The sequence below is a fragment of the Apteryx rowi genome, unplaced genomic scaffold (genome assembly GCF_003343035.1).
Source record: "Apteryx rowi isolate R43461 unplaced genomic scaffold, aptRow1 scaffold_119, whole genome shotgun sequence".
NCBI classification, from domain to species: domain Eukaryota; kingdom Metazoa; phylum Chordata; class Aves; order Apterygiformes; family Apterygidae; genus Apteryx; species Apteryx rowi.
Genome location: NW_020447408.1, coordinates 1,385,414 through 1,400,390, shown reverse-complemented (window position 1 = coordinate 1,400,390; position 14,977 = coordinate 1,385,414). Strand labels below are relative to the sequence as shown.

Here is a 14,977-nt window from a genome sequence, read left to right as displayed (position 1 = left end):
ATGTAAAAATGACACTTTAGTGTTGTTTGCTGTTCTCACTCACAATGTTACCAGTGGCCAATTACACACTCCGTAGTATAAACCCAGGCAACTTGAGGACCTGACCTGCAATTCCAAACTGTTGTTTCACAGCATTGGCCAATCTTATCTCAGTTGATTTGTAAAACAGAAGAACAAATCAGTATTTTGGAAAAAATAATAATTAAAAAAATCTTTTTACACAAATACTTTCAGTTCCCAAGCAATGCCTCCTCATGGAGTTTATGCCCAAGACAGCAAACTAGCTGCATGAATTAAATAAGCAATTTTTTCCCCCTGTATCCAAGTGTTTGTTTAAAGGGACAAAGCAAAGACATTAGAAATAATGGGGGAAAAAAGGTAATCCAAATGTTTCGTCCATCAAACAAAGCTTTCCTTCATAATTCATCAGGAAAAGATTTTTCAGTTATTTAGTGAATACAATTCTTCTAATTCCTTCTTTTCCTGAAAGATTTTTGTTAATTCAATAATGGGAACACTTGCACAATATGGTCCTCTAACTTTTTATCCAATATTCTCAAATTCCATCCTTGTTTCTCCCCCATACATTCCCCGTCTGCCAGTTTACAGACCTGCACCATGCGTTGGTAGGTACGATGTCCTAGATGCCACTTTGGCGTGCTGAAAAATAGGAACAGGTATTTTCCATGTGTCCATAAACTTCTAGAAAAGCGAGTCACACCACTGTAAATGTCGACATCAGCCTAGCACCAGGAGGAACAACGCAGGAGCTAGTCTCGATCACTTGGGTTTCCCTTACTGCACCATTCCCATCAGCTGTCCCTTCAGCTCGTCCCCCCATCGCCCACCCTCTGGCACAGCAGCTGCCCCACCGCGTCTCACCTGCTAATGATGACGATGGTGCTCTCCAGCACTGTCAGTGAACACCTCTCATAACCAGCCACCAGTCAGACTTCAAGTTTGCCTGCTATGCATTGAATCTGACGGTCCAGTCTGCTCCTCACCCATATGAGCAATACACACTTCTACACAAGTATTAAAATTGCTTTCATTGCATTTTCTGTACTGGTCACCAGGCTCAAACTTGCCTCTCATTGATGATTTTATGGCAGTAGCAGTAATCACACCACAGATTATTATTTTGGAGAAAGCCACTCATGAACTTACTTCCTATAGATGTTCCTAGATGCAGAATCAGTTTTAACACTAAAGTGATCCTCAGGTCAACAATTTGGGTCACCTATGCACTTATAGCAGCTTTTGTGCTTCTAATCCTTCAGAAGGGCTTTGAAAAAGCAGTATGTCACCTCCAGTGCAACGAAATATTTCATTAATCAAGATCCGTGTCTTTAGCAGCTTTGGAACTGCAAAACTAACAGTTCAAGTCTCAAACTGTGAAAGATTTCTACTGCTYGTCTTCCTTAATCTTCTCCATTGAGTTCTTTCATCAAGCCTTGCCTGGTCACTCAATCTAAAAGTTACAACTTTGATCTCTTCCATAATCTCAGCCATTAAATTTTGACCAGATGAAGCCTGTCCACTCTAATTAAAGGCAGACCAGGTTTTAAAAAGATAATCATCTTGGAAAGAAAGCAGGCTGTTCTTTCACAGTCGCAGGGAAACCCACGACAGACTGTTCACATTAGTGGATCTGAAATTCCTTACTAAGTGAAATGGATCCAAGACCTCTCCCAAGTGAATTAGTAAATTTAGCTATTAAGAACAACTGCAGTTCAAGCCAAAACCTATTTTGAGGTCATTTTAAGAGGTACAGTCACAGCAATGAGGCCCTGCATTACATTTCAGAACTCCAACCTCTTTCTTATAAAACATAGATTTACTTTTAGCATTAGATAGAAAATTAAACCAAATATGCTTCATTTTAAGAAAAAGTACTGTTTAAACTGTCAGGTCTATATAACAAATCCACATAGATAATTATGTGCCACATGCACAACAAAAAAGACAAATTTAAGTTGAACTTTCTAGACGGCTAGATTATAATTGTGGTTTAAATGCAGACCAAGAATTAAAGCAATTTTGTCTTGATAGAGGAAGTCACATATTTCAGAGAGCAATCTTTGAGGAGTCTCATTTTTTAAACTTCTGGATACAAATAAAAATTAAGTGCTTCTAGCTGACTACTCTTCCAGCAAATTTAATGCTTATTGCTACTCTACTATTCCATACCATTAACAAAATTTTAGCTAGCGAGGCTTTTTCTGTAATTTTTCTACTTTCAAAAAACCCAGAATGTACATTAGGCCAATATAAATCTGGTTTCATTTGATTTGCATTTAGTTCTGAAGGTATAAATACTTTTGTGAAATGCTGCTGTGGGGGATTAAAATTCCAAATGGTTAAATCCAATCAGTATGAAATCTAGCAGTAGTTGTATGTTTGTTCTAAAGTAAAACTCCTGTGTCAAGCTGTCACAAATTAGGGGGGGTGGAGGCACCCAGGAAATTTGAGACCAACACAAAGATATGCAAGACCAACCTTCTAAACTGATCAAATTGGTATCTTGTCCCTTGCTTTTTCCCTTGTAAATATCACAACTTAAATTTCTCATGCAAAATGTACCCTATTTAACTAGCATTACTGTAGAACATTAACTTTCCAAACATGTAGTTGTTACTATAATTTATCAAAAATGTATGTAACACCCTTTACACAGCATCTTGTTAAAGATTTATTTTTAATATTTAATTGTCCAATATTTATTTACATTAAAAAGCTTACTTTCAGATAATGCCCCTCCCTCCTCCATGCAAGCAACAACCTTTTCTACTCTGGTAGAATTTTTTTTTTTTTAATCTAAAATTAGGTGGACACAATTTTGATATAATAAAAAATAGTAGTAGGGCAGAAGGTAATCTAAATAATTATTGAATTCATTACCCCTTAATTAATGCACCTTAATCTAAGGTGCATTTTTTCAATCACTGTATGCCAACATAAATGCAGCTGCTGCCAAAATGGGAATTCCCACCGCCTCCCTTGTGCTCTAGCAGCAGTCACACAGCTCTGCGGAGAGTAACACGAGAGAACCAGGTCTAGCTGAAAATTACCTGGCCAAAAAACAGTAGTAAATTAGCCTGCAGCCAGATCACTTCCCTGACTCACTCCATAGCTGCTCACCTTGCCTCTTGAAAGCAGCCTGAATTTGTGCCAGTGTAAAGTCACCATGAAATCACAGCCAAGATAAGGAGCGAAGGTCAGGTTACTCCCTCACGTGCTTCCCTGCAAGGTTTCTCCTTTCAGGAGCCCTGTCTGAAGCAGCTCCCGTCTCCCCAGCTGCAGCACATGTCCCTGGTCCTTCCTCACACCTCTCCCTCACGTTAACAGCAGTCACATGCAGATCAGATCAGAATTATACCCAATAAAAGAAATCACTACTTCATGATCACGATCCTGCACCCTGAGGCCAGCAATTCATTAATACACTGAAGTGGCACCAGCTGGCAAAGCTGCTGAAAAAAGCAGCAGTGTGCTCCCACCATCATCAGCTCCTTGGGCCTCCCTCTGCCCATCGCAAGCACGTCCACTAGTCAACAGCTCAAAGAACCGATCTGGTTGAAAAAAATAACTTGGCAGAAGAAAACCCATTTTTCAGTTGGATCAACTTTACCACCTCGTTCATTTGTGCAAGTACAAAGAAGGGGTGGGAATAAATGGAAGGGTGAACCAGAAAGTTTTGACAGGAAGGTTACATTTACAAAGCTTAATTCAGTTTTCCTTCTTGAAACATACAGATAAGCCAGCAATTGATGTTTCTGGATAAAAGAAAGGCTTAAGAGTTTCCTACATGTGGGCTTGGCAGCTTTTAGTTTTAGACAAGGACTAGTTCCCTTGCCAAATCACCTGTTGTCCCGAGAACTCCTTTATAAAGGGGAAAAAAAAAACAAAAATCAAAAAACCCACCCTCAAACATCCTGAACTTTCAAGCCAGACGTTATTTTCCATTCTGGCCACTACAAAATAGGTGGACTGTACACAAGCTTCAGACTTTTTAAAGTTTTGCGATTTCTTTTACTAGAAGTTCTGTATTGTCAATCATTAGAAAAGCCTGTAAGAAGTAGCACTGTCTTTTGCAAAGACAAAATGTTTACAGTGCAGACATGAGTGAACAGGAAAAATATGCAATACAGGAATGAGCAAAACATACTGAACTGCTAAAAAAAAACCGAGTGTTTTTTGCACTTTGGCAGGACATTTCAGCTACATATTACCTTGCCCAAGTGTCAAAAGACTTGAATACAAAATGAACATTTCAAAAATAACACTGTTAACTTAATATACTGTTCAGGGAGGTCCATTTTCAAGTTCAGGGATTCTCAAAACTGACAAAAGCCTTTGAAAAGGAACAAAACTGAATCATGACCAAGAAAACATCGAAAAAGCAGAACAATAAAGTTGGAACAGAAAATAAAACTGCAAAAAAACAGTTAAAAGCTGCAAAATAACAGTAAGAAAGTATGATAAGGGAATTTCGGGACCTCAGATATTATACAAGGTTGACTAATACAAGAGGACAGAAAAGGGACTATTATGTCCATCGTTTCACAATTAGTCCTTTGCACTGATTTCCTGATCACGATACATATTTAGGAACTAATGGCTGAAGCCTCAATTGTGTTTCATCAACAGGAAAACCAGCTTCTAACCTGAGCTGACTCCAATAATTGGACTGCAACTGAGACTGCTCATCCCATTCCTGGGCTTTACAACACTGGATATAGAAGTCTGTTTTTATGTTGCTTAGATACAGTGTATACACGACCATATCCATGCATATAACGTGTAGAACTATGCCATTACCACCCTGACATGTGTTTCGCACTATGTTTTATGCTTTTCAAGCATGAAACTGAAAGTTAACTCTATCACTAGACTTCTCAGAATGAAATGTGAGCCTCTGACTAATAGTCCAATAAAGGTTTAACCTGTACTGCACTTCTTTAATATACACTTGAATTGCTGTTGCAAAGCAAGCATTACTTTATTCTAGGGTTCTGTTCATATAAAAAATACCAGCAGATCAGAACACTTAATCTAAGTATTAAAATCAGCTTACGGCAGGACAAACCAGTTAAATGTTTGATTGAAATAGAAGCTGTAACAGTTTAGCTCATATATTTCTTTTTGAAAATGCAGGAAAGATAGAAAGCTAACATTTTAATCCTGAAAAATAACTTTTAATCGTATGGACTAATTTTTCCTATTGATTGTTTGATAACTAGTGTGCTGATGCCAGAAAAAGGCTGACATTTGAATAAACTGCTTTACTTTCCAAAGCCACGTAATAGCCACAACTTCATAATAGCCACAACTTTCAAACCACAAGCAAGGCAATTTGTCTTCCAAAACGAAGAGTCAACCTTACAACTTTAATTCTCCTGTCACTGGCTAAAGTGTTTTTTTGCAGCCTAAACTGTATCAGTTGCTAAGGTTGTGTATGCATGTGCACGCCACAAGTGGCATGCTCCAACAGCATTAACAAAGCTTTCAGCAATGATCTACCTTTTATGTGCAGCTCTCAGCTGTAAAAGTTATCAAGTTTGCTTGTATTAATTTTTCTCAAGATTCCAATGATGCTTCTAGAGTAAATACTCGAAACAGCCAAAGAGGGTATTTATACAAAAATCTCAGTTGAGTGATTTCTGGTGCAGGAAAACTTGTAAAACAGAAGGAAAAGAAACTCTCTCTTTATTGATCTTTCTCATGTAAAATTGATTCAGTTATTTTGCATGCTCATTTTTGCAGTTCCTCCAGCTCTTCGATTCTCTCTGCTGTAGTCACTCCAGGATATTCCTGTCATTTTGCAATGCAATCAGCTTCACAAGAAAACAATCTGTGTCAAGGAAAAAAAGGCTCCACCTTACTTCAGAGAAGAACTTGTGACCTCATCCAGCTGGCTTGTATTTATGAGAGCTAGCTTCCTGTTGAGACAGCAGGATTGTACAAGGGTAAGATACACTACTATTTTAACATGCATTTATCGGAATAATTACTACAAATTCAAGGCTTTTAAATTATTTTGCTCCTAAGGAACATATTTCAATCAAAACATTTTAATTCAGTCAAAAAAGCAACACTGAAGATAAAAATACATTTGAAAGTCTCCTATTTTTTTCTTGTCCAGACATCAAGTACTGTTTTAAGCTTGACAATGTTGGTAAAGGTTAAATTTAGCCTCTTTTTCAAGACCAGTACGTATAGTAATCAAGCAGCCCAAACAAAACTACACTGAAAAATGACATAATGAAGACCACTTACCTGTTAAAATCACTTGTTATCACCGAGTGCTGTGAAGTTACTCAGTTCTGAATTACAGGAGGTCAGCCATAGCTTACCTGCTTCAGCTTGCATTATTAAACTCCCACAGGTTTCAGATCAGAACTACGTCACAGTAAACACCGTGCAGCTAACTAATGCAGGTAAACACTACCCAGCAAAACGAGCTCTCAGTTGCCAATTGGGTCCTGAGGTTCTGTTGAAGCACCAAAAAAAAAAGTAGAGCTACTTATTTTAACAAGCTATAAAACCTTGTTTCTGGAAACTATTCACGATATTAGATAATATTTCTAACATACTAAGATGCTTTTTATTTAGCCATATCCTAAACAGTCATATGTATTTGGCATTTCATTATTTGCCAATGCAACGACCTCTAATCTAAAGACTAGCTCTGATCACAGATCCATTATGCGTTAATGAACCTAAAAATACATGCAAGTATCTAAGAAGGGCATTTGCTTTCATAAATTCAAAGTGTATCACATTACAGCACATAACAAGCTGTTTCTACATGATGCTGTAAAAACACTTCTAGCTATTTTAACAGATTCAATCATTACTATTTTAAGATTTCAGCTCTTGGCATAATCTGATATTAAATTATTTCCTCTAAAAAGCCACTATCAGATCAGGTTAGAGTTAAGGAATCGCGACTTCACCTACAAAGGTGGTTACAAGATTATTTTGTTTTCACAGGCATACATCAGGAAAGTTGGACAACACCTTTAGAAGGCAGCACTGGATACCAGGTGCACAGCTGACAGTTTCTCTGAGCAGCGGTCACTCAAGGAAATTGAAGTAAAAGTCACCTTCACTATTCTTTTATTTCAGATACCATATTCTCCATCCTAGATGCATCTAAAAACCTCTGTACAATATACCTGTTCCTACTCTGTTTCCTCCGTTTCCCCGTACTGCTTCATGCAGGTAGCTGCAAAGGCACAGGGCTGATGAGTCAGGCTCTGCTAACACCCTGTTGATACAAGCACAGCTTGCCATTTTTGGCACAATCATTATCACTGCCCCAGACCTTCAAACCTTATGGAACAACCAGAGAAATATCCGTGCTGAAAAATGACATTTTGTTCATCTCTACAGATCATTTTAAGGCAACGTAAGTCTGTGCTTTCATTAAGCACATCCTCCCTTCACCCCTGACTGTGCATTCCTTACCCCTTATTGGCACTCATATGGGAAAACATCAAGTCTGAGATGATCCAGCAAAAAACCCCCCAAAGATATTTGTATCAGTCTTTTATAGTTAGTATTCAATCAGTCCCCTGATCTGTTTCATCAGGCAGCAGCATGCTGACTACAGCCAGCACAAAGAGGATGAGAACACGCAGCTGGCGGCATGCGAGAGGGCAGGACCATCTCTTTCAGCATAGTGCTGACTTGAAAAGATTGTGAAACCACAGTCTCAAGAAAGGACAATTCTGAAATCATTGCATGCTCAGTATGTTAAATCCCCATTTCAGTGCTCTCATTAACTGAAAAGGACTTCGCTCTTTGCAGCTGAACCCTAAGAGCATTCACATAACAATTCAACATGCTTCAAAACTTACCATACCATATTCATTTGCTTCACCTATTTGCATTAACCCTCCTTCAATTATCCAACATGAACAAGCCCTACTATATGGAACCCCTGTAACCTAGTGAACAAAGGTAGAGTGTTTTGCTTCTGTAATTGGAAACAAAAACTTGCCATTTAACCTCTAATATGCAGAAAAATCTAGTTTACCTAGCAGACGCCATAAAACGTGTACCAGACAACCAGTATCTCTGAATACCAAAAATTTATAAAAAATATTTGAAGGATATCTTCTGCATCTAATAAGGGGGGGGGAACAAAATAACTGAAGCTACATATGTCCTGGTAACACTCACTGTTTGAAAAAATAGGCTAACTCACGCAGGAGTTCATTCGCATGGAATGCAGGCATAGAGAAACATGTTTCCCTCCTACATGTTTCACTTAAAGTGAAAATGATTAGTTGAAACTGTCAAATTTGGGGCTTTCAGAGAAGCAGGAGAACAGACTACAGTTTTAACACATCCTGCATTTCTTGGATATGGTAGAATTCCATGCTAACAATGATGCCACTGTAAGGAACAAAACAAATCTGGTGCTATCAAGGCACAAAGCACACAGAAGCCACCTCTAGCTTAGGAAGTTCCCGAGACAAACATAGCTGGAGGCTGTGAGAACATTCATGGGAAACATTACTGCATGTCTGTTTGAGCCTTAAATTCTTCCCTAGTTATCTGCTTTTGGGCACTATAAGCTGAGCAAGACAGATTTAACTTAGCCCAGCTCAGTCATTCTTATGTTTGTGTGTGTTCTGGAATCTTATCACAAGGGATGAGGCTTTTGAAGCTGAGAGCTGAGCAAATACTTCCCCACTGATTTAAGACCTGTTGCTGCTCTTATAACAGCACTACAAGTGCAACACTAAATATCTAGAAAGTTTTACATGGTGGTTTTCTGGAAAGCAGCACACTGCAATGATCCGAGTGCAGCATTAGGCACTTCCCACAGTGAACTACTTCTGCAGAGAAATGGCATTTCTTAAAAACAACTTAAGTTCTTAAATCCTAATCTTAAGGATTCTTAACAACCTAGACTTTAAACTRACATGAGACCATCTTGATCCCTGACAATTTAAGACATACTGATAATTGCCTTTACAAAATTTAAAGAAAACATCCAAAAAGCAGACCAGAATATACTGTCTTTTGTTTGCGGACCATCTCTTCACAAGAGATCATCTATCCTCTTATTAGCGGTTCCATCTAGTACAGGAATACGTTCTCTCCCTGGTACCAGCCATTCAGCCTTTAGAGAACTCACCAGCTCAGTTGTCTGCTGAGATGGAACAGTTGGCTTGAAGACAGTCACTACAAAGTCTTCAACTTAAGTAAATTCAGATAATTTTCCCCTTGGCTTTAGCAACTCCACTTTGAGGAGTACATGGATTAATACAACTAACAGACCTAAATTCCTTAATGCTTAAATAATTGAATCTGGACCACAGAGCGAACACAATTCATATCAACGAGCTATTCCATTCCTTGCTACATTAATGGAAGTTGCAAATACACTGATAAGTATGAAGTCTTACCACAAGAAGCAGACACAAACTGCAAACATAACAGCTAAGCATTTTCATATTGTTGAAAGTTTGTTAGAAAATCAGACTTGAGCTGCACAAAATTTTATGCTGTGTCAGTTTTCCCTAAGGGATACCAGAAATAAATATGTAGATACCAAGAAACTCATGCTGATACTACTTATGCTGAGAAGCAGTGTTTAAAGGGTAGCTATTAGTCATTTGCTTAGTTAAGTCTCAGACTCCCAGACTGAGAATTTCTACATGAAATGGTATTTCCAAATTTTGTACTTCTGGGCTGCACATACAGTAGCCTATGAAGTGGGCTATAAGTAGTTTTTATTACTAAGAAGTAATAAAAAGTTGTGGCAGCTGCATTTGCTAACTGCAGTGTTTCAGTCAATATAATGCTTACTGACTCCTTCCTCTGTCTGTTCCACCACCACACTCTACAAACACGCAGATTTTTAGATAATGCAGTCCCCTTGCTGTTAGTAGGCAAGTTCTTTACAGTTCACATGCATTTCATTTCCCTCAGGCTTTGACAATTAGATACATGAAGTCTGAAAGTCTGTACATGTTCAGGAAACCAATCTTCCCCATTTCAATCCACACAGACTCTTTAAATAGGCCATTGAGTTCATCTTCTATCCAGAAAGATCTAAGTAAATTTTCTTTAATTAAAGAGCCCTCAAAGTTAATTTGGAGATAAATAAGAAAAAGAAAATTTTCATTTCAGTTTTTATAATAGTTAAATACTTCCTTTCATGAGTACTCTGATGTAGACAAATGTCAACTTAAAAGACCAAATGCAAAGCAAATTCTCCCCCTGCTCAAAGTATGAGCATATTTCAGTGATGTTTACTAATTTTTCAAGGACCAAATTTTTAACCAATGACAATGAACACTCCATATAAGTTTTTCACATGAAGCTTCTTGAAAATTCCTGGCTCACCCAAATACCTTTTTAAAATACCAGGCTAAAATTTACCAGTATTATTACATAAAAACAAGAAAAGTATTACAGAAATTTCTTATGCATCTGCAAAATACTTTCTGAAATAGTTTGATTTTTTTTTTTTTTTAAAGGGGTGAGGTAGGATTAATATCATATTGGTTGAAGTGTTTTGGACTTATCAGAGATGAGTGCATTGCTTTTTCCTAAACCTCTCTGGATGCTCAAAAAAGCTAGTTCTCAAAGTATTATCAACTGAAGACCAGGAAGAGAACTTCCTTAAGTAATAACACACAAAACAATTCTGAAAAAAATAAAACTAGATCCAATAGATAACACTCCAATGGAAAGGGGGGAGAGAGAGAGAGAGAGAGAGAGAGAGAGAGAGAAAGAATTTAGTAACACTCAGACCATCCAAGTTTTCCCATGAAGTACTACTAGAAATTATCAGTTTTCAGCAGAACATACCCTATATGAATCAAATGCAAGTAGCTCCTTATTATACACAAGCATTCAGTAGTCACTTTAACTTGCTTTAGTGTGATAATTATGCTACAATACATCCCTGATTCCAGCTTAAGACCTAAAGATTGTCAAGTGGCTTTAAGAACTACTAAATACAGTTTAGCATAGTAATTTTTATGTGGGGTGCAAGCTATTAAGATGCCTTAAAATACTCCTGTTGAGTCACAGTAGTGTCATGTGTATAGGGTATGAAGGAAAAAAATCTATTTGTATACAAGAAGTTGTACTCAAACAGTGGAAAACTAGTAAAGAAGCTATAGTAGATTAGCTTCTTGCATAAAAACGATCTTTTTAAGGTGGTTTGTGGCCTACTCCAGACTTCTAGTCAGTCAGATCTGCTGGTCTATGTTTTAAATCACTAAAACAGCTTAAGGACAGGTAGGAATATTTCTGCTAAAGACAGTAAGTATATGCAGTCRTCAGTCTTGATCTTAGATCACCTCACGGGACCTAAACTTTCCAGACCAGTTGGCCAGAACAAGATAATTTTTAATCTGTATGGTATTTTGCTATATGTACCTAGAAGATAAAAGAAGAAATTGGTGGGAACAACAGTAATAGTTGTGTCCCCAGAGGCTGGAAAGCCAAACTTACGTGCAAAATTGTTAGACAGTCTAACAAGTGTCCTTAATTACAAACCTGTTCTTCTGTAACTGAGCAGCATGACACAAACATACCTCTGTGGACTAATCTCTCATATGAATTATTTGGCTATGTAGTTCAAATGCTTATTAGTGTATCATTTGAAAGCCTTTAATGACAATACTTCAGAACACTTATTTTTGTCAGAGATGATTGCAACTATAAAGCCAGAATGCTTACTGAGCTTCTAATCAAAATCTCAGTTTCCCTTTGTAATATATAAAGAATATAAAACTAAAAGAGAAGCAGTTATTCTTAGATATATGGAGAATTAACTTATTGACACCACACAAAACTTAATCCTTTGCATTTCTGAATCTAAAACACAGCTGACATTTTAGAATCAGTGTCTGATTATGAAGTGTCCCAAGCAAAGGTACAAACATGATAGGAAGGTAATACCTCAGCTCTTCAAATCAGCGAGACACAGCATGTACCAAATTGGATTCGATGATTTTCATTTCACAGAGTATCCTACCCAGATGAGACAGACCTGAAATGTGCGCGTGGAACAGAAGAGCTGTTCTCAATGGGCAAGACAGAGCCCTGGTGCTCCAAACAAAATTCAGTTTTAGAGGAACGAATATTTACATTCCAATGAAAGTAATCTCAGCACATACCTTTTAATGAATCATAGGCCACCTGGAAACGATGCATGAAGCATCTCACATGCAACAGGAAGCAAATGACAAGCCGCAAGGCTGAGGGCCGCAGGGGAACAGAGGCACGGCTTGCCAGGAATCACTGATTCGCCATGAGCTGAACCAGTGCAGCACAGAAAACTGACATCCTGATCATGGCAGATACACAGCTAATCACACACAAAGAACCAGCTCAGATCTAACTGCAGTTCAAGCTATGGCCAAAACTCCAGCACAAGCAAGTGGGGAACAGCTTGAAAGTCCCAGGGTTAGCCTCCAGAAATTAAGGTGGGGGGGGGGGGAGAGAGAGAAACAACCTTCATTGTATATAATCTTGCCCCAGTTCACTCTTGAGCTCAACAACTACCTGGTAGAAAAGCAGCAAAACAAATAAGACAGAAATAAAAAGTGTTGTATGGAAACTTTCAGAGGTTTTTCTTAAATTGGTTTAGGTACGGACAGACACCTTGTTCTACCCAGTGGTATCCAGTGTACAGCTCCAGGCTGTGAGCAAAGACACAGGTTCCCATATTCTGGCCTGGTGATCCAGAGCGTTTCGGACCACGGACACTCTACTGCATTCTTAGGTCGTTAACAGGAAAACTACTACGGGAGACAGCCTTTAGCCAGCTGGCTCAGCTCTGTGCTCAATTTTAATAACAACATAGAATCTGAGTCTGAGACAGAATGTATAAATCTGGAATATTATCTAACATATTATATGTGTCCTAAAGCAGCAAGTATAAATAGGAAGATATTAATCAATTCCATTATTACAATTATGTTATTAAAAAGAGTTTTATGATTCCTGCAAAGTTCTTGAAAAGATCTATGACATGGGTAATGAAAACCACCATTATCACACTGAGATTAATAATTTGGTAACTCAGTTATTCTAAATAAAACTGCCTCTAAAAGAGTTCTGAAGCTACTTTCCAATCAAGAGGCTGTTTTACAGTTACCTAGGACAGACTTAAACAGCCTCTCTGAAGCAACTGTTAGCTAACATCAGCCGATGAAATTAGGGGGGCTACTGCTTTGAATTATCACTTTTCAATGAAAGTCTAAATAAATTGTTTAATTGCCCCTTTCCTTCAGAATTTTATGGGCAATTAATTGATATTTTACTTTATGGGTTAACCAGAGCTTGAGTTGTTCCCTTCAGTAGAACTGCTTGTTTGCACAGCTGCATCATTTACAGGAAAACTGTCAAATACAAAAAAAAAGGAAAAAAGTACTCAATAGCAGATGAATACTTCTCTAGTTTGAGAAGTCCAACAACCTCCACAAGATAATAGCTGCAGAATATTTAACACCATGTCTAATTATCATGGAATCCTGCTCCACTCCGCTGTTCCCCTCTAATTAGTCTCTTAGGCATATTTCATAATTCCATATCCTCTATCCCCGCAGACTTGGACTTCCCATGTATGCCATTCCTTGGCCTTAACGAAGCTCCTGCCCATCTTTTTTTTATTTCTTATATTGCATGCTAAAGAGTTATTTCTCCTCTGATTTTGAGCCACACATTTGTAGTACTAGCTATAGACCAGTCATGCCAGACTTAGGAGTCTGACTGTAATCTCATTCATGCATACGGCAAGCTCAACGGGATAAATCCTTACCTGTTTTAAACACCCCTTCATTAATGAGAACAAACTTATAGCACATACATCATCAATGCACAGGCAAGACTTGTTGGCCTCACAGTGCCATGCTCCCCTCTTCCCTCTTGGGAAATAAAGCTCAGAATGACCCTGTTGACAATTTGAATGCATTCATCAAATGAAACAAAGCATTTTTCAAGTTTGCTAACACTAAAACTGAAGCAGCACAGTTTTCTTCCTGCTGCTCCATTTCTTGATTCGATACTGCAGGGCTAAGACATCCTACTGGTCTCCTCAACCAGAGGAAGAGAGATGCTGCAGCATTTCCAGAGATTATTTCTGACCTCAGAAAATGAAAGCCTTCACTATATTGTGCACTTTGAGCCTTGAAAAAATTAACATTACCATTTGAAGTATTGTTTGTATCCGAGTGAACATCTAATGCAAATGATTCATTTCACGCATCAGAACTACTTCAACCTCTTTACAGACAACCATCTAGCTTGAGAGTTAGGTATAAGAGTTGTGATGATGCACTAACCAAAAAATTAAAGAAAAATACATTTGGGGGAAAAAAATGATGCTTGACTGCACACATGAATACACTGCACTTTGAAAAACTTAGTATCTTCACCAAATTTCTATTTTTATAGTTCTTATACATATGCGTGATCATACATGGCAAAACCCAAAACAAACCTCCTGAGTTTTGTTTCTTTCCCTGCCATCCCCAAACCATATAAATAAACTAATTTTCTTGGGTTTCATTACAATTAGTTAGATTTACAGAGATAAAACTGATTTCAATTACATAAGGTTTTTTCCTTAACTTGGAAAGGCACAAATATTTTGGTTAGCAACGAAAGAATAAGAAATACATTTTGTTAACAGTAAGACTACAGCAAATAAACCACCACAGGAGCAATTTGGTTAATTTAAAGCACTTTACAAGCATGAGGATGCAATTTATATGCAAAAAAGGCAACAAGCACTGGTCAAAACTTGAGAATTCTCCTCCCTCTTCACAGTCTTCTCACTTCTGTGCAATTAAAAAAAAAAAGGTTTTATGTTCTTGGGTAAAGAATCCATACTATTAGCTGAACACTCTTAGGGGAGCTTACTATTAAAAAATACTTTATAAGCAAAGTTAGAGACAATAAGGATGCACTTGTATTTCATGCTGACTAAAACAGG

At 37.8% G+C, this 14,977-nt stretch overlaps 1 protein-coding gene and 1 long non-coding RNA gene across 7 annotated transcripts in view; both read right to left on the bottom strand.

Moving 5' to 3' along the window:
• The window catches only part of ARHGAP17 (Rho GTPase activating protein 17), a 51,200-nt gene that overhangs the window by 34,177 nt on the left and 2,046 nt on the right, over window positions 1-14,977 (bottom strand). The gene's annotated exons all lie outside the window — the stretch shown is intronic.
• LOC112975350 lies at window positions 5,693-7,175 on the bottom strand. The gene is made up of 3 exons (XR_003256563.1): window positions 7,024-7,175; window positions 6,280-6,493; window positions 5,693-5,942 (listed from the first exon to the last, which is right to left on the bottom strand). It is a non-coding gene; the product is annotated as an uncharacterized LOC112975350 (long non-coding RNA).